The following is a 22,934-nucleotide window of genomic DNA, read 5'->3' as shown; positions in this document are numbered from 1 at the left end:
CCCGAAAAAGAGCCGAAATTCCCATCACTAAAACAATGAATGAAACAGCCGTGGCTGTCACCTGGCGGCAGCGCGCAGTGATAAGAAGGGAGAGAAAATAGTGCCAAGCGATTTCGAGGTCTGACTTTTTATTTGGCAACGGTTTTGTGATGCAAATATATCACTCTTTTGAACACATACTGTTTTGAGACGAAAAACGTTTTACTTTCGTGACCCCAACAAACTTGCAGGACTACTTTCGTCTGGACCAAAACTGGACAAGAACTGGACTCACAGGATGCTGTCAGGGGTAAGTCAGTGTGTTTGCACGACACTATTGATGGGGATGCCATACAGATTCATGTCAAAAATCCCGAACTATCCTTTTAAGTATTCTATCAAATTTATATACTAGAAAACAATGAAATATCTTGGTAATTGTAAATATAATAGTCGGTACGCTAAACGGCACAAGAGTCGCCATTTTTAAAAGACCGTGACGTCAGCCCTACCCACTGCACTAGGAGAGAAGCGTGTAATCATGGCGTCGGGCGCATCAACTGAAAGCGACAGCTCTGTTGAATCATACGAAGAGATCCCGCAAGACACACTGCAAGCAGGCTATGGCTTAGAAGGGTACCAGTTTGAACCAGTTTGTGTAGCCGATCACTTACAATTCATCCTACTTTCCGATTCACACGTGCTAGTCCCAACTTCAATGAGCCAACACAACTGGGCACATACATACGTCATGAGTGTTACGCAGAGAAAATGAACGTGCATTCTGATTGGATAAAATTAATATCATGGCGGGCTGTTCAAACTGCGGAAATAGTTTGCTCGAGCTACTTTCAAAACACTACATATAACTTTCCAACCTTAGAACAAAAAACTTTTGTAAGTCTTGAATAAGGTTCGTTAATGTGTGTTTTATTGTTATATTTACTCTATATATTGCCCTCTGTTCCCCTTTAAGTATACTTTTGTGTACCCAGTATACTGATGTCAATGTACTTACAGTATATTTGTAAGTAAACTAATCTAATACTTCTTGGGACTAAATTGGCCCACTTTTAGTTTATAAAAAGTATACTTTAAGTCTAAGAGAAGTAAACTCTGAGTATACAACTATCCATTATCTGTAGCTGCTTATCTTGTCCTACAGGGTCGCAGGCGAGCTGGAGCCTATCCCAGCTGACTACGGGCGAAAGGCGGGGTACACCCTGGACAAGTCGCCGGGTCATCACAGGGCTGACACACAGACACAGACAACCATTCACACTCACACCTACGGTCAATTTAGAGTCACCAGTTAACCTAACCTGCATGTCTTTGGACTGTGGGGGAAACCGGAGCACCCGGAGGAAACCCGGAGGACACGGGGAGAACATGCAAACTCCACACAGAAAGGCCCTCGCCGGCCACGAGGCTCGAACCCGGACCTTCTTGCTGTGAGGCGACAGCGCTAACCACTACACCACTGTGCTGCCCGAGTATACAACTCGTATTTTTTATTTTGTACTGCAAGTATACCACAAGTTCTATACTTGTAGTCCACTTTTTAGTTTACTAAAATATACTTTGTAGTATACTGGAAATATACTATCGGTTTACTTGTTACACACTTCTAGTCCACGTTTTAGTTTTGAAGTTTACTGCAATTCCCCTTCTAGGTATACTATTAGCTTTCTAGTCCTAACCCTTACCTCATGCACACTACCAGTAGACAACTTAAGTGTTTTGTACCTTAAGTTACAATGAAGTTATAAAGGTAAAAATTCACAAAATAACAACAGATACTCAGGATTAAGAACATGTTCATTTTCTTTAAAAATCAAAATTTAAAGCAACACTGTATTAAATGCCAAAGTATAAAACCATGCCAATTGACATCCAAGCTCTAAAGAAAAATAAATAAATAAATAAATAAATAAATAAATAAATAAAATTATCCCACTCAGAAGAAATTTAAAAAAAAAAAAAAAACTTGGAACTTTATATTGAGTACTTTATTACACTTTTGTTAAGTATAGTATCTTGATCAAAAGTTGAAGTATAAGCTTAATATACTGAGACTTTTCTATATACTTTTCAGGATAAGCCAAGTATACTTATGTATAACTTTATTAAGTATTATCTCTGATAAGTAAATAAAAAGTAAACTGAAAGCATACTCTCTTGTTTTTAATTTAAAAGAAGTATACTAGAAGCACACTTGAATAAACTTCTTTTTTTGTCAGGGGGTCCATGTGGCTCCTGCTTATAAATAAAATAGCTTTCTGATCCCATGTCCATACAGTAAATATGGCATATATACACTACCGTTCAAAAGTTTAGGGTCACCCAGACAATTTTGTGTTTTCCATGAAAAGTCACACTTTTATTTACCACCATAAGTTGTAAAATGAATAGAAAATATAGTCAAGACATTTTTCTGGCCATTTTGAGCATTTAATCGACCCCACAAATGTGATGCTCCAGAAACTCAATCTGCTCAAAGGAAGGTCAGTTTTATAGCTTCTCTAAAGAGCTCAACTGTTTTCAGCTGTGCTAACATGATTGTACAAGGGTTTTCTAATCATCCATTAGCCTTCTGAGGCAATGAGCAAACACATTGTACCATTAGAACACTGGAGTGAGAGTTGCTGGAAATGGGCCTCTATACACCTATGGAGATATTGCACCAAAAACCAGACATTTGCAGCTAGAATAGTCATTTACCACATTAGCAATGTATAGAGTGGATTTCTGATTAGTTTAAAGTGATCTTCATTGAAAAGAACAGTGCTTTTCTTTCAAAAATAAGGACATTTCAAAGTGACCCCAAACTTTTGAACGGTAGTGTATATATTTACTCTATGACGCAGTAGCCACAAAAATGAACCGTAATCCAAAAATGAACAATTTAAAAATCACAGAAGTAAAATATACCAAGTGTCTGTACTTTATATTATTCTACTCTTACCTCTTACAGTTTTCCAAACTGAAACCTCCAAACCGAGGCCGACATACACACGCTGTCGCCATGACCCAAACTCTTATTTCCGGGAAATGGCCTGGCGCTAGAGCTCAGTGGAACGCACTTTCCGTCTGTAATGAGCATAAACATGTCTGAAAGTGATTTGTTTAGTCTAGTCCATTTATTTCGAATTGTATACACTCACAGGCCATTTTAATAGGAACACATGGATGCGCATGCGCACTGCGCAACTGTTACATTCTTACAGCACGATGACGTCGTGGCTAGCGCCTTTATATGAGGCAGTAGCCACAACAAAAACGATTTTGACCTTTTTGGTGACCTTGACCGGATGACCCTCAAAATGTTGGCGGTTCTATTTGAGACCAATGGCCATCTATCCTGAAAGTTTCATGAAGATTGGTCCAGCTGTTTCCCCGTAATATTGTTAACAAAAAAAAACAAAGAAACCCGACCGAAAACAATACCTTGCCCCCTGGTGGACTCCGTCCCGGGTGAAGTAATAATAAACAATAAAGCAGAAAACAGACGCCAATCTTACAAATGGAGGATCCACTTCTTCTTCTGCTCTTGTTAGGGGAGTAGATCGTCATGATCCGCATATATGAGTTGGCGTACACTACCGTTCAAAAGTTTGGGGTCACTTTGAAATGTCCTTATTTTTGAAAGAAAAGCACTGTTCTTTTCAATGAAGATCACTTTAACTAATCAGAAATCCACTCTGTACATTGCTAATGTGCTAAATGACTATTCTAGCTGCAAATGTCTGGTTTTTGGTGCAATATCTCCATAGGTGTATAGAGGCCCATTTCCAGCAACTCTCACTCCAGTGTTCTAATGGTACAATGTGTTTGCTCATTGCCTCAGAAGGCTAATGGATGATTAGAAAACCCTTGTACAATCATGTTAGCACAGCTGAAAACAGTTGAGCTCTTTAGAGAAGCTATAAAACTGACCTTCCTTTGAGCAGATTGAGTTTCTGGAGCATCACATTTGTGGAGTCGATTAAATGCTCAAAATGGCCAGAAAAATGTCTTGACTATATTTTCTATTCATTTTACAACTTATGGTGGGAAATAAAAGTGTGACTTTTCATGGAAAACACAAAATTGTCTGGGCGACCCCAAACTTTTGAACGGTCGTGTAGGTTTTTACACTGGATTCCCTTCCTGACACGACTCTCCCCAATCTATCTGGGCTTGGGACTGGCAACAGGTATACACTGGTTTGTGCAACCCCACTGGCTGGGTATTTTACCTAATCTGCATGTCTTTGAACTGTGGGAGGAAACCCACACAGAAAGGCCTCCGTCGGCTGTGCGGGTCGAACCTGGAATCTTCTTGCTGTGAGGTGACAGTGATAACCACTGCAGCACTGTGCTACCCAATCATACAAATGTAGGATTTAAAAAAAATAAATTTTACATACATTTTATATATATATATATATATATATATATATATATATATATATATATATATATATATATATATATATATGAGAGAGAGAAGAAAGAAAGAAATGAAAACACTCCAGCGAGAAGTGACAGCTAAAAGTTTGAAATACGCACACGGGTCATTCTAGAATTCGGGGTCCATTTCATGTCTCTGAGATAAACCTTTCGTTATTTTCCCCAAAAGAAATCTTTATTGAATCAGTTTTTGAACAATAATGCAAATTATGACAAACTTTCACCAATAGCGATGCTTGATGTGCATTTTAGACCCAATTTATCCAGAAAACATTAACTAAATGACTCCCACCCCTCCCCCCACATTGTCGGCTGTCTTCGACTCTTGATTCACCCACTCAACTCGAATAAACAGGAAGTGATTCAGTCTAACAATCTGTTTTTTTGGGGAGCTTATTCTATTAACTGTTATAAAATCAATTGCATAGAAAGTAGGGCTGTGCCGATAGACGATGCCATCGTCCATCGACGATGGTGGTCATCCATCACGATGGAGAGCCACCATCGTGATATCACGCCCCCTCCTGTCATAATCATGCATATACGGTATCATCTGGGCCTATTTAACCTAAAAAGTTAGTTTTTTGTTAGTTTAGTTAGTTAGTTTTGTTTAATATATAAATATAACATATTATAAATACATAATTATATAAATCATTATAAAGTAATATCCTATTACCGCTTGTTCACACAGGCTATGGTGCAGGGACGTGCTAGTGAACATAACATGTGTTTACACAAATACAGTATGCTACTAATAATAAATTTTGACTTCATTTTTTAGCCTACACTATACTTTTAATGTAAAATTTGTCATGTTGTTCAAACAAATAGCCACTATTAACAGTCGGGAAATATTTCACCTTATCAAACGGCAGTGAAGCGCAGATTTCGGCAGAAGTCAAATAACTTTAATCTGGTAAATAGGCCTACTTTCAGACACAGAATGGTCCACTCTAAGCCATAATGTCAAACCAAATGGAAGAATGAAGGTGATTCTGATAAACGTAAAGACAGTAAAAAAAAAAAAACAATATTAAATCATGATTTTAAAAGCTGGTGCAATAATTCAAACACTAATAAATTGGAAAAATTAGCGCGTTCAAGTGCGCACTAAAGGCCGAAACGCATCTTCAATTGATATGGTGTAAATAAACAATGAGTAATAGCTTAAGTGTAGTTTCTTCTCATAGTTTGAATACTAGTCTTTCATTGTTAGAGCAGATTAATATCTTGCCGTGATCAGTGAGTGCTCGGGGAGGTTCATTTCCACCTGCGCTTTGCGCAGCTCATTTCTCCGAAGCCAGCTGTGCGCAAACGCAGTGTCGACTGCTCGGCAAACTCCAAACGCTCGGTCTGTACTGGCCCTCTGCTGCGCAAGCGAGTTGGTTATGGCCAGGTTCAAATTGTGCCCAAAACAACTTAACCACGGCCATTTCAATTGCCTGATGGCTGCGACAATATTCGCCCCGTTGTTATGCAGGCGATCTTTTTCTCCTCTATTTTCCATTCGGCAAGTGTCTCGCGCAATGCGTCTTCTAAATTGTCCACTGAATGTGTCTCTGGCATGAAACTCGTCTGCAGGCATTGGGACTGCATTGCCCACTCTCGGTCCACATAATGTACGGTAGCTGACATATAGGGCATCATGTTGCAGCTGGACCACATATCCGTTATCAAGGCCAAATATTCCACATCACCTAGCGCTTTTTTTTCTTAACGTGCCAAAGCCTCGGATGAGTATCTAATACTTTTAATAATAATAATAATAATAATAATAATAATATATTTAATAATGTGGTATTAAACCCCCCCACGATATGATCGTCCATCACGATGTTTGCACTGTAAACATCGTCGATGCCAATTAAGGGGATATCGCACAGCCCTAATAGAAAGTCCATTTTCTGTATTATGTAAAATTTCAGTCATAAAAAAATATACTGATATGTCCGTCCCAATGTTCTTGTCAACACTGTTAAGTCTGTTATAAAACCGCAAAGACTTTTAATAATATGCATGACACCTGCCCCAAGTGACGTCACTTCCTCTGGCGGGGAACTTCAGAAAGGCAGCGAGGCGTGTTCTGTTTCTTCTCTCGTTAATTTGAACAGAAATGTTGAGGATTTTCCACCAGCAGTAGATTAACTGTTCGTCAACTCTGTTACGGTGAGCGAATCTCTCGCTTGTTTTTAAAAACAACAACAACAACAATAATAAGACGATTAAAATCCATAATATTCCATTTTTATTATACACGCCGTGTGGTAGCTAGTTTGAGGTTAGCGTGTGGAGTTGAGACACAAAATGGTGGAAGATGTCAACTCCGTTATTGTCAGTTCTGTTAATGGATTGCCCAGTTCGACGATAACAGGGTTGATGATGACTAACAGAGTTGACACTTGAAATGTACCGGCAGTTATATAACGGGCCACGTGCGTGTGTGTATATTAGGGCTGTAACGATATGCGTATCGAAATCGAGATACGCAGAGCCACGATCCGTATCGCGATACAAGAAGTCAGAATCGCGATACACCCTTTCAAACTTCTCCTCAGCCCAAAAACAGAGGCGCTTCCAAACTTCAATTTATGAATACTTTACTTTTTATTTAAATTACATTTTAAACTTACTTAAATTACTTTTATTTTTTTATATCTATTAGTAAGTCGTTTTTTCGTCGACCTGCGACAATCTTCTGCGAGTCACGCAACGTCCACACTCGCCACTGGCAGAGCATTCATTTCTTTTAAGCGGTCGCCATTAGTGGTGTGTCGTTCACGAACAAACCGTTCTTTTTGAACGAGTCTTCGAAGTGAACAACTAGAACTAGTTCGCGCCGCCTCTCGTTCTCGGTCGTTCGCGAATCAGCAGTCTCTGCTCGCTGGCAGCAGGGCGGTCGCTGAATCTCGGTCGTTGGCGAATCAGCAGGATCTGTTCAGTAGCAGAAGGGCGTCCAACTTGCATTTTGATCTGTGCAGAGCAGCGCCACTTTACTTCTTTAAGGGCTATCTGAGCCCTATTATCAGAGCGTTGACACATGCCAGGTCTTTAGTTTACAATTTAGAGCTCTCACTCAGCAATACATTTCAGTTCACAGCGAACGAGCTCAGCAGTTCGCGAACGAACGAACAGCCAGCAGCCAGCCTGCCTGCTGCCATACTGGGCTGGGTGCATAGCAACGGTTTCCATGACTGTGATAAACAATGAAGAACGTGGCTCTGGAGATCGCGGCATACTGTGTTCGTTTTTTTAATGTTAATGCAATTTGTAATAAAGTGGTTTGTTCTTTGTAATGAGCGTTGCTGTTGAATATGAGCAAAATGGGTGTTACTTAATGGGTTTAAAGGAGGTCTCTTGCTCGAACAGCTGGAAAAGGTCTCGCTAGACGTGACGTCAATCGAATGTTCGTGCATAACAACCGTTTCCATGTCCATGACCAGGCCAAACAATGAATGATCATGAATGCAGCAGAGAGACATCGCAGGCTACTGTTCGCCGAATACGATGACTTGTAAAGTTGTTTATTCTCTGAAATGAGTGTTGCTGTTAAATAAGCAATTTTTTTTTTTTGCTTAATGGGTTTGAGAGAACAACTGCATAGCCGGCAGACCATGGCTCTACTAAAATAAATATAATAAATATAAAAACAGCTTTATTCTCATCTACATTTAATTAACTTTCAGAGCTTTGTTTATGTAGTCTTTTTCAGATAATGCTAGGATAATGTTTTTCTTCCATCTTTTTCTCAAGCACATTGTAATGTATGAAAATCTATTGTGGATGGCACCTCTGCCGCCTCTCGTTCACTCAAGATGAACTAAACTTCGGACGACAGCCATTGTTGTGCCGCTTTGGTGTGACGTCATCAAAATGAACGAGTGAACGAACTGAACGAACGAATTTCTTTGCTGAACTGACCGACATGAACGAACTGGCGGAAATGAATCGCCATGTCCCACCAATAGTCGCCATTCTGGTTGCGACTCGGGGAGTGAATCTGTAAACAAGCAGCTCATTGGCTGGCTAGGTGTGCCACAAGCCAATCACAATCACTTGACCGGAAAGGCATGTCTGCTTGGGCGGAAGCCTTCTGCGGCAGTTACATTTTGACACGCGAGCAACGTTTCACCATAAAAATTCCGTAATTTCCATCTGTTTTCCGCGATCACAGAAAATCATTGGCCCTATGAGAGTGAGACAGTGAGAGAGCCACCCCCCCAAAAAAAATCTTAACGGATTTACACGATTTGGAAAAATGACTTTTTCAGAACCGAAAAAAACAGAGCTTCCGGTTCAACAGTATTATTTTGAGAAATAAAACAATCTTTGGATATACATTTGTTCATTTTTGCATACATATTACTCATTCTCTGCAGTGGTCTGAATTATTTGTTATTAAATAGTTAATGTAAGTAAGTAAATGTTAATAAGTCAAATTTACTACTTTAAAAAAACATTTTAAAAAAAATCGTGGGCGTATCGAATCGTGGGTCAAAAATCGCGATACGAATCGAATCGTGAGTCGGGTGTATCGTTACAGCCCTAGTGTATATAAACGTATTTTCAACCGAAAATAGAAACTATAAAATGTTAAGAAAAATTCTTAACAGACTTTTCTCTTTTTCATATTGTTTTTAAAATAAAAATGCTGAATGAATGAATGAATGAATTTATTTATTTTGAACATGTATAAAAAATGTATGTAACTATTTGTACATACAAAAGAAAGAAAACGAGAAATTAAAAAAATAAATAAAATAACATAAAGAGCTAAGACATTACAAAACACCGCACATTGTTCGAAAAACGAGTGGGAAGAAGTACAATATTTTTTTTAATTTCCCACCCCTTTTTAACTACCCCGAAATCCAAACTACATTAATACGCCTATAAAAATATATACTATATATACACTTCATGAATATCTATATAAATATATAATTACAAAAATAAATATATATATATATATATATATATATATATATATATATACTACATACCATATATACACTTCATAAATATCTATATAAATATCTCATCTCATCTCATTATCTCTAGCCGCTTTATCCTGTTCTACAGGGTCGCAGGCGAGCTGGAGCCTATCCCAGCTGACTACGGGCGAAAGGCGGGGTACACCCTGGACAAGTCGCCAGGTCATCACAGGGCTGACACATAGACACAGACAACCATTCACACTCACATTCACACCTACGCTCAATTTAGAGTCACCAGTTAACCTAACCTGCATGTCTTTGGACTGTGGGGGAAACCGGAGCACCCGGAGGAAACCCGGAGGACACGGGGAGAACATGCAAACTCCGCACAGAAAGGCCCTCGCCGGCCACGGGGCTCGAACCCGGACCTTCTTGCTGTGAGGCGACAGCGCTAACCACTACACCACCGTGCCGCCCCCCATATAAATATATAATTACAAAAATAAATATCTACTACATACCTATCCCTGTAAATATGAATATATAAACTATCCCCATAAATAAATATATACCATATACTAAGTTAGTTCTAATATAACAAATCAACCCTATTCTATTTATCCCTCGTCATCCTCTGTTAACATACTTCCTCTTCTATATACTTGTTTAAAAATATTTTTGTACCTTTTTTTAAACAGATTTATATTTGCACTTTGTTTTATTTCTGTCTCCAGTCTGTTCCATAAAGTCACCCCACAGCTCGATACGCACATGCTTTTCATATTTGTTCGAACCTTTGGTTTTTTAAAATTTAGGTCTCTCCTTAGATTATATCCCCCCTCTCTCTCACTAAACATTCCTTGTATATTTTTTGGCAATAGATTATTTCTCGCTTTGTACATTATTTGTGCTGTTCTGAATTTGACCAGATCCATAAATTTCAACATGTGTGAGTTTATGAATAGTGAGTTTGTGTGATCTCTGTATCCTGTTTTGTTTATTGTCCTTATTGCTCTTTTCTGTATTGTACATATCGGCTGCAGGGTGGTTTTGTAGGTGTTTCCCCAGACTTCAACACAGTAAGTCAGATATGGCAAAAACAACGAGTAATATAGAGTACGCAAAGATTTGCAATCAAGAATATGTTTTGCTTTCCACAGAATTGCCGAGCACTTTGCCAGTTTTGCTCGTATGTATCCTACATGAGGTTTCCAGCAGACTTTAGGATCCAAAATCACACCAAGAAATTTAATTTCCTGTACCAAATGCTAACTTCTAAATATAAAAAAATTAGTGCTGTCAAAAATGTCGCGTTATTAACGCGTTAACTTGACTCAATTTTAACGGCGATAATTTTTTTATCGCGAGATTAACGCTCTGTGACATGATGCCACGCCCCGCACAGCCAGAGTCCGCTGCCCTCCCCCGAAGAGCCACGGTGCTCGGCTTAGGTTTCGTTTTCCCATCAGCGGCTCCAGCCCCACTTTGCAGTGGCTGTGACAAGATGTGTTATGCTCTGCAATAAAAAAAAAACATTGGTACAACCAGTGTTCGAACTATGCCGATATTTTCGGGGGGTCCCTTATTTTCCCTTGGGGGGGTGCTTGCGCTTGTCTCAGAGCACGGCTCTCCATCGCGTGCTCACTTCGGATATGCAAATGCTTCCCGTTACACACGATTGCTATGTCAATAAACATCATTTTGCCAATACTTTAGAGACCTCCCAACATTTCCCAAATCATGTTTTCAAGGGATCTCATGTCTGTTTCAGGGGATCTCGGATCCCCCTAGTACCCCCGTAGTTCGAACGGTGAGCAAGCCCATTTACTTTTTTATGCTGATAAGAGAATTACAATGTTTTTTCATGTGACAAAAATGTGCGATTAAATTGCGATTAATCACGAGTTAACTATGACAGTCGCGACATTAATCGCGATTAAATATTTTAATCGCTTGACAGCACTAAAAAAAAAAAATTTATTAATAATAAACAGACTTATAACCGTTTCTTTGTGCAACACGACTGTATTGCTGGCAATTTATGAGCAAACGTAAATATATTATCAAACGTATCGTGTATCGTAGAAATGCCTTCAATAATTAATCGCTCACGCCTACTGCGGGTCATCAACGAACAGTTCTGCCACGTTTCTGTGGTTATTAAAATGCATTCATAGCTCTTCAGAATAAAGTCAAACTTAAAAAAAAAATTAACTAATGATGATGATGAGTTAATAAATTGCATTTGATTTACAATTGTCTCAAGTTTGCTTCAATGGAAAAGAAATCTTTTTGGATATAATGGAAATAAAATGGCGATAAAATGAAAAATTCTCACAGAAATTTTCTCCCTCGTTTCTTCTGACCAAATTGCGTCGAAATACTCCTGGCTCCCTAGTGATCGCTGAGACACACCCAGATACACATCGCTCGCTAATTTTCACCACAAAATGAATTAGAAGTGATGAAAAGCAAAGAGAAAGACAAGAAACTGTAATATTTTCTGAATTAGCACAACATCCATACACTGACTGACTGTAAACGCTAGTTTTATTCTGTAACGAGACGAAGAAAATAAAAGAGCATTAAAATGACTGAAAGACCGAAGTCCATTGACGAGCCTGAGAAGAAGAGTCGGCGCTAATGGCTCGAGCTGTGACTCCGTACTCTGTATCACGCAGCTGCTGCGAGAAAGAAAGAGGGACAGAGAAAAGAAAAAAAAAGAGAGAGAGAGAGAAGGTATTGATTTCCTGGCGTCTCTACCCTACCATGCTGGTGTCAGGGAACGAGCAGATCTGTGCTGTTCTGAGTCTGGACACCAGCTCCTTCGGGCGCTCACAGGAAGGCCTCGGATGAATCACAGCTTCCTGGTCCAGGAGAAAAAGGTGGCTCTGGTCCGTGGTGTGCCCCCCCGAAAACTCCCCCCGTGGTGGGACAGCCTGCCAATTTTTTCAGTGCATTTCAGCCTGTGCTGGGAGCGAGCCAAACAAAACAATGTGTTGATAAAGTCCAGGGCTGAGGGAAGACCACAAAGGAAGGGTTGTTCAGCTGCACACACACCAAACGCAAAAAGGGAAAAAAAATGTCTGGAGACACAGAGTAAAATTCATGGTAACCAATAACACTGGACAGTATCTGGGACCTTTTAAGCTGCGATGTTGACGTACGTGCAGAAACGACCCACAAAACCAGGGTCTAATTTCATCTCCATGCTCTTACGCTTCGACGGCTGACCCGAGGGGTCGACTGGACAAATATTTCCTTTCAATTAAGATAAAAAGCAGGACGCTCGACGTCCAAAGTCCGAGTTTGGTCCGTCTTCATCTCCTTTTTTCTTTTTTGTGTGTATTGTGTAACATGTGCGAAGCCTGCCAAAGGAAACCTGCCAGCTCAACCTTTTTGGGAGGAAACGCAGCTTAGAAAGGACCGTGCTCATTCCCTCTCTCAAAGCCTGTTTTTTGGCAGTAACTTTCCAGTACAATGCCCAAAAGGGTTTTGCGTAAACCAAGACTTCCTTAAGGATACAAAGTCAAATACATGTAGAATAATTTCACATTTACATCCATTCATCTGGCAGGTTTACAAGTGGAGCGAGATCCAGTCCAAACACAGAGCAGAGATTTGGTGTAAAGTTTGCTGAAAGGCCCAACAGCGGCTCTTATACTCGCACAGGAAGTTACAGCTGACGAATCGCTACCTTATTAGCATGATAAATAACTGAGCTAGCAATTCGATCTTCGAATGACAAAGAGATGAAGATAATGAAATTGAAGGGATGTAAGCTTATGCGTTATGATATACAGAAGCCATTCTCGAGACTGTGACCCAAAGCCTTGTGGCTTTTCTTTCTTTCTTTCTTTCTTTCTTTCTTTCTTTCTTTCTTTCTTTCTTTCTTTCTTTCTTTTTTTAAAAAATTGCCATTACCCAAATTCCTTTTCCTCAGAATCAGAATGGTCTGAAAGTGTTAGCGTTATAGTTTACATGCTAGATGTAGCTCTAGATCAAACTTCCCAATTTGATAAGGCCATCCTTAAAAAAAAAAAAAATCCGTTTCCGGTCCACCGGGTGAGCAAAAAAATTTTCAGTCAGGACGGAGGGATTTTTTTTTAATATATATGGATGGATAAGAAATCGCAATGCTGTGTTTGCTTTTTCTTTCAGTACTTTTTTATTACAAAAGCAGACACATTTAATAAAATATGACGGTTTAATCAACTGAAACTTGTACAAAAACTTTAAGTTAGCATTTTAAATGCTGACTGCAACATTTGCAAAACTTTTACAAAGGTACTTAAAACGTCCGACACGCGGACTTTTTGTAGTTCTAAATCGAGCGTTAGGCCGAGTTCGGATGAAATTACACTATTAAAATGATCACTGAATGATTTGTTTTTCTGAATCTTTACTATTTTGTTGTTCGCTAGAATACCATTTTGCGATTTCACACTTAAGCAAATGTTTGAAAACTCCGGATCTCATCCGCGGCCCCGACATGCGGTGTGTGCGCGCGCACTCGGCGGAGGCAGTAGTGTGTCGGAGGGAACAGAAGCAGAGATGACGCTTATTTTGTCTCCGGTAAACCAGTCTTCTCTCGTTCAATTACGTGCTGGCATCAAAAGACACCGTTGGTTGTAAATGAACCCAAACTGAGTGGTTGGAGTGTATTTTCATACACAAATGGAGAAATGTTGGCTGAGTGTGTAATTGTGTCGCCCCACTGCAGACCGTTGTCGTTGTTAATTCATAGCATGCTCAGCTGCGTGAATGTGTCATGCACCGAAAATAAGAGATTTACAAGCCAGGAACGCCTCATGATGCAATACGCAAGAAAAGAAAGAAGATTTACTGCCATTTTACTTTGTATTTGAGTAAAGTGAATAAATAAATGGTCTGTGGAAAATACATTTAATCCTGGGAACTGCGTGCACAGGAGTTTATTTTGTGTTTACTCCCCCCGGCTGGCTACTTATTTGTCATGGCTGGCTAGTATGAGCCTTAGTGGAAAGCCCTGGGAATGCGGAAATGTCAAGTTCGATTTTAGATTTACGATTTAGATTATTTTTTAATAATGGCCTAAATAACAAAAATAACAAAGAACAAAATATGCTACAACAGAATACATCTGTTCAAGTGCTAGCTTTAGTGCTCTGTGTATTCCTTCAAATACCAAACAATTTGATCAAAACAATTTCTATTGGATAGCTAAATAATGAACCATACATGGTCCAAACTGAGCGCCAACTCCTAGCGAGCTGCTTGCTTACCAAAATTATACTCCATTAGCTGCTAGCATTATGTAACTTTATGTCTTAGCCTACAGTTGCCATCCTATTTCATTTTTAGATCATCTCCACCACTTACCATAGTCTCTTTTCTTTCTTTTCTTGTTTCATATACTTAAGTTATCTTCATTTTAAAAAATGGGCAGCTCAAAATAAATTTGCATAAGGCACACATGCTAGCGAGATGGCATCCCATTAAAAGGAGTTCCTGATACAGCGCTGTACACAGACCATCAGAGGGTTTTTCTGATTCATTTCAATCATTGACTTTTAAATTGCTGCATCGATTCAAATCGTCAAATCGTTACACCTCGAAAGATAAACAGAGGCCATGTCTTTCAATGATTCTCTCATGGGTGAAGGTGTTCTTAGGCACGACCTCATCCTGACCACTCAGCAATCAGTCATGAGGAAAATATTCTGCTCACTCGGACTTAGAACTGGTCTCATTCCATAGCCCTTTTGAATGAATGTTTAGGCAACAGAGCAACAAATTTTATACCCTAATTCACAAAAAATTAACTAGCTAGCATATTTGACAAGCTAATTCACAAACTGAAACTAGCTAGCAAATTTGCAAATTTAATTTACAATGTAGTTCTTAAAACATAACTAGCTAGCAAATTTACTCCTCTAATTCACAAAACGCAACCAGTTAGCAAATTTAACAAGCTAATTCACAAAATGTAACTAGCTAGCAAATTTGCTAATTTAATTTACAAAACTTTGGCTAGCAAATTCACTACTCTAGTTCACAAAATATAACTAACTGGCAAATTTAGTAAGCTAATTCACAAAATGTTACTAGCTAGCAAATTTACTAATGAAATTGACAAAACATAATTAGCTAGCAAATACTAATAATCCAGTTCCTAAAACATAACTAGATAGCAAATTTACTCCTCTAATTCACAAAATATAACTAGCTAGCAAATGCTAATAACCTAGTTCACAAAACATAACTAGGCAGCAAATCTACTAATTAATTTCAAAGCATAACTCGCTATCAAATTTACTACTCTAGTTCACAAACTATAATGAGCTGGCAAATTTACTAATGTAATTGAAAAAACCATAACTAGCTAGCAAATTTACTCCTCTAATTCACAAAATGCAACCAGTTAGCAAATTTAATAACCTAGTTCACAACATATAACTAGCTAGCAAGTTTGATAAGCTAATTCACAAACTGCAACTAGCTAGCAAATTTGCTAATTTAATTTACAAAACTTTGGCTACCAAATTTATTACTCATGTTCACAAAATATAACTAGCTGGCAAATTTACTAAGCTAATTCACAAACATAACTATCTAGCAAATTTAATAACCTACTTCACAAAAATTAACTAGCTAGCACATTTAAGAAGCTAATCCACAAAACCTGACTGTATAGAAAATTTAATTACCGGTACCTAGTTCACAAACTAGCTAGCAAATTTACTCCTCTAATTCACAAAACGCAACCAGTTAGCAAATTTCATAACCTAGTTCACAACATATAACTAGCTAGCAAATTTGCTAATTTAATTTACAAAACTTTGGCTAGCAAATTCACTACTCTAGTTCACAAAATATAACTAACTGGCAAATTTAGTAAGCTAATTCACAAAATGTTACTAGCTAGCAAATTTACTAATGAAATTGACAAAACATAACTAGCTAGCAAATACTAATAATCTAGTTCTTAAAACATAACTAGCTAGCAAATGTACTGCTCTAATTCACAAAATGCGACCAGTTAGCAAATTTAATAACGTAGTTCACAACATATAACTAGCTAGCAAATTTAACAAGCTAATTCACAAAATGTAACTAGCTAGGAAATTTACTTATCTAATTTACAAAATATAACCAACTAGCTAACTTAACAAGCTAAATTACAAAACTTAACTACAAGTTACCCAACTTAATGTTGACTCAACATACTTCTTTAGATTTGATGGTGAATTTTAAAGGCTGTTTCATCTCATTCTGTATCAATCAGTAATTCCAGCAAACGATAAAATTTTACAAACAAAATAAATAGGTGGGGAAAAAACCACACAAAAATCTCATGTCCTTCAAAAATTAAAATGTAAAGCATAAAAAATATGCTTTGGAAATAATAGCAAGAGTAAACATATTCCATTTCAGTAATAATACTTTAGCAAAATAGAACATGTCCAAAATAGTACTTAAGTAAAGTAACAAAGTACAGTTGCTCAAATATTTTCTACTTGTACCCAGAGGTAATTAGATCATACATTATTATATTAGGTTTTTATATTTATTATTCAGTTCTTTAAATTAATAACATGTTTAACTGGAATATTCCAGACCTCGATAATTAAAAAAGAAAAAGGACTAAATGTGTTTGACTTGGACCGAATGTTTGTCTGTATATCATGTGTTTATAGTGGGAAAAGAATTCCATGACTCCATTAAATATTACTGCAAGCACTGGAATAAGGAGATAAATATATGAATAACTGGATTATGTTTGTTGAAAACGTCTGCATTTGTAGCGTGTGGAATACATTATACAATTTAGAAAGTCTGAGAACCTCATTAATATTGGACCTCGAGGCATCCAGTTTTTACTCGATGAACTCTTGAAAAAGCCAAGAACAACACGGTTGATCAGCACCGGAGGCACCTTACGGCAGGGAGATAAATGGAGGAAGGCTAGGACGCCGGATGTGTCCCTTTCCTATTCAGAGCTTTCACAGACCATGGATGTGTGTTCATGGCGAACCCGCTCTCACTCCAACACACGCCAGGAAAAAACGGTTCATCCACCCCCAAAAAAGCTTCTTTAGCTTGGTTCTGTTCCCGGACCCTGAACAATCCTAGTGTTACCGGTTGGCAAATGATCGCATGCTGGACGGACCAGTCGTCCCACCACTGGTCCAACCAACCAATACATTTCAGCGTCTGATTTCACACTGACATTCTCCATGCTGCTTTTATGGCTAGGTAAAGGAGAATGCCATTCAGGCCACAGTTAATAAGGTTCTGCACTGCAGCAACACGATAATCCATTTGAGACCTGACATACACAGCCCTTTGCCCAAGCAGCTAGCGGCGAGTGAAATATGTCAGGCGTCCAGCCTAACTTTTCACAGCTGTCTGAGCTGACAGAGCGGGTTTTAAATCAGACTTCTGGAAACGACAGACCATTTCCTTTAACAGCACCTTTAAAACATAACCTAGCACAAAATAAAGAGAGGGTGGGAAATGGTGACAAATTACACTGGCATAACTGAGCGCAGCCTTGTGGATTAACCGCGGAATAAAAAGTGCTGATGACCAACAAAAGAGGAAAAAAAAAACAGCTATTCATCGCTTTGGCACAGGGTCTAAACTCAGATAGCGTTCGGATAAACGCTCCATTTGAGTTATTACCCCGTGATGCTCTGGTGGCAGTTATATTGATAACACCCACCAATCCGTTGGTGGTAAATTGATGAGGTAGGGAATAAAACTTCCAAGATGGGAGAACCAATGCCAAGGCTGAGATGCACTGCGACAACAATGAAGAGGCTTTCCTAATACCCTCTTTAAGTTACAATACATTAACTCAGCAAATGAATTTTCAGCCGAGACCATTTTCTACGATGAGTAAGTACACAACAACTGAGGTAATCTCCAGAAATGATTTCCATTATGCTCAATTGTGCATCGTGCAGAGAATAGATTCCTTCCTGAGAGTGCTAACTCTATCCAGCTTCTAACTCAACCGAGTACGCCCTGTTAGACACGAACATCTATTAGAACATGACACTGTTCTGCATTTGGGGTATTAACAAGGTCTGGCTCTCTTGTGAATCCTGTAAAACTCCCCCCGTCCCTGAGCAAGGCCTCCAAACAAAGTAGCTTTCAACAAGCAGAGGGTCAGCACGGAGGCCACACAGAGGGGGAACGACGCCTGCCTGGACACCACATGAATCATGGGATTGCATGGCCGAGGCAATAGCCTGGGGGGGTTACCGTAGGTCAGTCCTGCTGACTAGGCCAAGCGCGAAACCAAGATCCCTCACCCTCCATTCCGTGCTACAATCCAAAACATGACTCATCGTTTGCTTTGCTTCTTTTTGCCAAAAGTCATCTGTGTGATGTACACGGTTAGGATAGATAGAAAAAAATAAGTGCCCTATGGGTCCATGTGGCTACTGCGTATAAATTAAATAGTTTTCTGATCCCATGTCCATACAGTAAATATAGCACATATACATGTTATCAGTGATACTCACCTCATCTCTTACAAACATCACCGAGCTGTGAGCAGCATCAGGGCTTGGGATATTTTGGTTGCCAAATATAATTTACCGTGTTTTGTTCAAAATACAGAGTTGTGAACCAGATCTATTTTCAAAATAGTAACAAAGCGCTTGTTCATGGATTGTCTTTGAAGCATTACTTAGTACTAATGAGCACGTTTTGTTCACAAGTGTAGTAGGGTGGTCCCGAAATGTACGGGAAAACATTTTTTTTACCAAAACATTCCGACCACCCTACCATTTTTTTACATAGGCTAAAAGAAGGCAACAAGCAAAATTTCAGAAAAATTGGTTAATATTTAGAGGTGCCACACGAGGTTGCAAATCGGGTTAAGCCAGGGGTTTTCAAAGTGTGGGAGAGTCAGCCCCCCCCTCAGAGAGCAAATAAACAACAGCGCCCCCCCCCACAATTTTTGTTGTTGCTATACGTAATGTTCCATTCGTATTTAAAAAAATGGTTGTTGTACACATTTTTATTTTTTCCTTTTACACATTTTAAATATCTGTGCTTTTTTAAAACATCTTTTTTTAACACATTTTAAACATCTGTGCTTTTTTAAAACATCTTTTTTTAACACATTTTAAACATCTGTACTTTTTTAAAACATCTTGTTTTACACATTTTAAACATCTGTGCTTTTTTAAAGCATCTTTTTTTTTACACATTTTAAACATCTGTGCTTTTTTAAAACATCTTTTTTTTTTACACATTTTAAACATCTGTGCTTTTTTAAAACACCTTTTTAAACACATTTTAAACGTGTGCTTTTTTAAAACATCTTTTTTACACATTTTAAACATCTGTGCTTTTTTAAAACATCTTTTTTTACACATTTTAAACATCTGTGCTTTTTTAAAACATCTTGTTTTACACATTTTAAACATCTGTACTTTTTTAAAACATCTTGTTTTACACATTTTAAACATCTGTTTTTTTAAACATCTTTTTTTTACACATTTTAAACATCTGTGCTTTTTAAAACATTTTTACACATTTTAAACATCTGTGCTTTTTAAAACATCTTTTTTTTACACATTTTAAACATCTGTGCTTTTTTAAAACATCTTTTTTTTTACACATTTTAAACATCTGTGCTTTTTTAAAACATTTTTTTACACATTTTAAACATCTGTGCTTTTTTAAAACATCTTTTTTTACTCATTTTAAACATCTGTGCTTTTTTAAAACATCTTTTTTTACACATTTTAAACATCTGTGCTTTTTTAAAACATCTTTTTTACACATTTTAAACATCTGTGCTTTTTAAAGCATCTTTTTTTTACACATTTTAAACATCTGTGTTTTTTAAACATCTTTTTTTTACACATTTTAAACATCTGTGCTTTTTTAAAACATCTTTTTTACACATTTTAAACATCTGTGCTTTTTTAAAACATCTTTTTTTACACATTTTAAACATCTGTACTTTTTTAAAACATCTTGTTTTACACATTTTAAACATCTGTTTTTTTAAACATCTTTTTTTACACATTTTAAACATCTGTGCTTTTTAAAACATTTTTACACATTTTAAACATCTGTGCTTTTTTAAAACATCTTTTTTTACACATTTTAAACATCTGTGCTTTTTTAAAACATCTTTTTTACACATTTTAAACATCTGTGCTTTTTTAAAACATCTTTTTTTACACATTTTAAACATCTGTGCTTTTTTAAAACATCTTTTTTTTACACATTTTAAACATCTGTGCTTTTTTAAAACATCTTTTTTTACACATTTTAAACATCTGTGCTTTTTTAAAACATCTTTTTTTACACATTTTAAACATCTGTGCTTTTTTAAAAACATCTTTTTTTAACACATTTTAAACATCTGTGCTTTTTAAAGCATCTTTTTTTACACATTTTAAACATCTGTGTTTTTTAAACATCTTTTTTTACACATTTTAAACATCTGTGCTTTTTTAAAACATCTTTTTTTACACATTTTAAACATCTGTACTTTTTTAAAACATCTTGTTTTACACATTTTAAACATCTGTTTTTTTAAACATCTTTTTTTTTACACATTTTAAACATCTGTGCTTTTTTAAAACATCTTTTTTTTTACACATTTTAAACATGTGTGCTTTTTTAAAACATCTTTTTTACACATTTTAAACATCTGTGCTTTTTAAAACATCTTTTTTTTACACATTTTAAACATCTGTGCTTTTTAAAAACATCTTTTTTTACACATTTTAAACATCTGTGCTTTTTTAAAACATCTTTTTTACACATTTTAAACATCTGTGCTTTTTTAAAACATCTTTTTTTTTACACATTTTAAACATCTGTGCTTTTTTAAAACATCTTTTTTACACATTTTAAACATCTGTGCTTTTTTAAAACATCTTTTTTTACACATTTTAAACATCTGTGCTTTTTTAAAACATCTTTTTTTTAACACATTTTAAACATCTGTGCTTTTTAAAGCATCTTTTTTTTTACACATTTTAAACATCTGTGTTTTTTAAACATCTTTTTTTTACACATTTTAAACATCTGTGCTTTTTTAAAACATTTTTTTTACACATTTTAAACATCTGTGCTTTTTTAAAACATCTTTTTTTTACACAAACATCTGTGCTTTTTTTAAAACATCTTTTTTTACACGTTTTAAACATCTGTGCTTTTTTTTTTTTTTTTAAACATCTTGTTTTACACATTTTAAACATCTCACAGCATCGTTAGCTAGCACCTCTTGGCAGACAACACACTGTGGCAGTGGAGCATCTTCAGATCCAGTCCATGAAAATCCAAACTTTAAATAATCGTGGTCAGACTTCCTTCTTTTTTTGCTTGGCCCAGACTCTGTCTCCTCACTCACTGTAGCTTTAGGTACTAAAAATCGATCCATTTTGTCTCTGGCAAAGGCTAACTGAAGTTCGCTAAATGTCCGCAATAGTAACTTATTCTGGTTTATTTTTCCTCACGTTGCGCGCCCCACACTTTGAAAAGCCCTGGGTTAAGTCATTAACATTAGTTGGTGCGTAGACTGTTGCAGAGAAGATCTCAAACCCCCAAAAAGTCTCAGTTCTAGAGGGAATATGCCACTTCTATGAAAAAGAAGAGGCAGGAAGAGTTTATAGACTGATAGAAGGTTATCTTTCATGCACTAAGGGGTTCTTAAACAATGAGCACTGATCGTAATATGCTGATGAAGTTGTGAATGTTTTTCTTTCGATGTTTTTCAGACGGCTAGCAACAGTAATACAAGTAGTACCGGTGGTGCAAAGCACAAAACCAGAAAGGACGATTATGTTTGGTTAATTGGTCGCACTTCCAAGGAACTGTCTGGGAGAAAGCTTCCTTCTGCTCGGGAAGTCCTTAGTGTGCTCTTTTATCTCCACAAGATACCAGAATACCGAAGGGTTTAGAAAATCACAGACAAGTAATAGCTATTGTTACTGTGAACACAGGAAGTTATATTACTGTATTGTTTGTATTAATATGAAACAGTTAATAAGCCACATTATTTTATATTGTGTCTTGAGTGAAAACTTTAATGGCTTTGTGGCATCTCTAAACATTGTTCAATCTTAACCAAATTCCGCACAATAACTTCTTTTAGGCAATGTAAAAAAAAGGTAAGGTGGTCGTAACAAAATCCTAAAAAAAAATTGGGGGACCACCCTAAAGTGTAGTGTAAAAACTCGAAAATAAAAAAAATTAAATTAAAAATTTAAAGCGAATAGCAGAAGTTTGATATATTATAGGGCTTTGCAATCTATCTGCCAAAAAGCTCAAAAAAACCTTTCATTTGACCTTTCAGAAGGACCAAACAAAGGCTGTGATAAGCAAAAGGTACATTTTCTTAAAATAAACACCACTTACCGTACGTGATATCGAATCGGTAGCCTCGGCGAACCACGAGGTGAATTTTGTTTATCTTTTTACGTATCTGCCGATTATCTTCTGATACTACAAAGTTATAACGAGGTTTCTCTTATTTTGTTTCTGGTTCTGATTGGTTGCAAAGTTTATCAAGAAGTAGAACGGGTAATCGAACTTGATCAGGATA

The 22,934-nt window shown here is 37.1% G+C and overlaps 1 protein-coding gene across 4 annotated transcripts in view; it reads right to left on the bottom strand.

Annotated features, from left to right (window-relative positions):
• The window catches only part of LOC132897922 (C-terminal-binding protein 2), a 245,156-nt gene that overhangs the window by 83,875 nt on the left and 138,347 nt on the right, over positions 1-22,934 (bottom strand). The window contains exon 1 of one of the 4 annotated variants that reach the window (XM_060939204.1): positions 12,136-12,198. The exons of 2 other annotated variants lie outside the window; for them this stretch is intronic. The gene's annotated coding sequence lies outside the window, so the exon portion shown is untranslated. Of the gene's footprint in view, positions 1-5,293; positions 5,333-12,135; positions 12,199-22,934 lie in introns of those variants that run through there. One more of the 4 variants, XM_060939205.1, reaches the window with a different exon arrangement.

The sequence above is a fragment of the Neoarius graeffei genome, chromosome 14, assembly GCF_027579695.1.
Source record: "Neoarius graeffei isolate fNeoGra1 chromosome 14, fNeoGra1.pri, whole genome shotgun sequence".
Lineage (NCBI taxonomy): Eukaryota > Metazoa > Chordata > Actinopteri > Siluriformes > Ariidae > Neoarius > Neoarius graeffei.
Note: the sequence above shows the minus strand (reverse complement) of the source record. Positions and strands in the feature narration are given on the sequence as shown.